At 50.3% G+C, this 1,447-nt stretch overlaps 1 protein-coding gene across 1 annotated transcript in view; it reads left to right on the forward strand.

The window, feature by feature from the left end:
* The window catches only part of FEZF1 (FEZ family zinc finger 1), a gene marked incomplete at its 3' end in the record, with an annotated part of 4,650 nt that overhangs the window by 915 nt on the left and 2,288 nt on the right, over window positions 1-1,447 (forward strand). The window lies entirely within an intron of this gene.

The following is a 1,447-nucleotide window of genomic DNA, read 5'->3' on the forward strand; positions in this document are numbered from 1 at the left end:
GGTTCACCCCAGGCCGGCTGGAGGAACGGGAGCTCGTTGTGACCCCGAACTGTCCGATGATGGGACCGGGGGTGAATACAAAAGCCCCTTACTCACTGCTGTCCCTCTCCATTCCCCGACCCTCGCTAGGATGTGGGTGCAAACACTCGGGAGCTGGAAGTGCCACCCCGGAGCAGGGCCGCCAGACTTTCCTGAAACACATGAGGAGCACATCTGTTCAGGTGCACATACACCTACAAGCAGTGTGTGTGCGGTATAATTCTTCATGTAGCTATACCGACTCTGTGTTTTTGGTATTTGAGTTATCCGTGTATTATTGAAGGACAGAGAAGCTACACTTAGCGGATAAGCAGGTTACTTTATATGAATCTAAATAGTGCTTCAGAATTAAAGACATTCTCTCTTCTATTTCCCTTCCCTTCTCTTCTCCAGCCTCAGGTTTCGATTAATCCTTTTGCTAACAAACACTCTGGATTTGGCACAGGTGGCTTCCGCATCACCACGAGTTGCTCTCGCCGCCCGCTTGTCTCAAGTTCCCCGCGCATCTGTTTACTCTTTTCCAAAAGCTCAACGCCACCTGACCTTGTACTTTAAAGCAGTGAGCAGACCAGGAGCAGTCCCAGGAGCAGAGCAGCCATCTCGCTCCCTCCCTCAGACACACACACCCACCCACGCACAAAGAGAGCTCGGGCTGTAAAGTGGCAAGGAAACAAACCGCTTTCCCTCCAGCCGCTGCTTCTGCAGCACCTCGTTTGACAAATACCCTGGCGCTTGCCCTTGAATTGGGTTTCACATCCCTATTTAGCACTTGGACAATGATTTTAGATGATGTCACTTAAAGCCAAACAAGAAAATTGATCTCGGATTTGCTTGGCCTCTAAAGCCTGGCTAAGCAGATTGCGAATAATAATAATAAAAAAGGGAGAGAGGGAGGCAGAGGGGAGAGACGCGAGGAGGGAGAGACGCCTCCTTCCCTGGGCGGGGGAGGTGCGGGCGCCAATGAAAAGTAGCCGCTTACTGGGGGGGGGGAAAACTTTTCCTGTTGACTGCTGGAAGCGAATTGAGCAATTATCTAGTTTACCTTCTCCTCTTGGAAGTTAACGATTGGCGAGATCTTGGCTGCGTTATTGACACAACACTTTCTATTGATAGAAATAAGTAGCGATTGTCCCGAGTCATTGGTGCGCCAAAGTAAACTGTGATGGGCTGGCATGAGTCCACTGGACTGAGAAGGCTGGTTCCGCCGGCGGAGGCTGTGGAGATGGTGGCGGCGGCGGCGATGCTGGTCTCCCTCCTTGCAGATCAGTGACAAGAAAAGAGGCAGAGAGAGTGAGAGAGAGAGAGGGGGGAGAGGAAAAAAAAAGGAAAAAAAAAGAAAAAAAAAGAAAGAAAAGAAAAAGAAAAAAAAAGAGGAGTCTACCAAAGAGGCTCGAACCCGGCGAGCAAG

Source organism: Mesitornis unicolor, unplaced genomic scaffold (genome assembly GCF_000695765.1).
Source record: "Mesitornis unicolor isolate BGI_N332 unplaced genomic scaffold, ASM69576v1 scaffold30247, whole genome shotgun sequence".
NCBI classification, from domain to species: Eukaryota; Metazoa; Chordata; class Aves; order Mesitornithiformes; family Mesitornithidae; genus Mesitornis; species Mesitornis unicolor.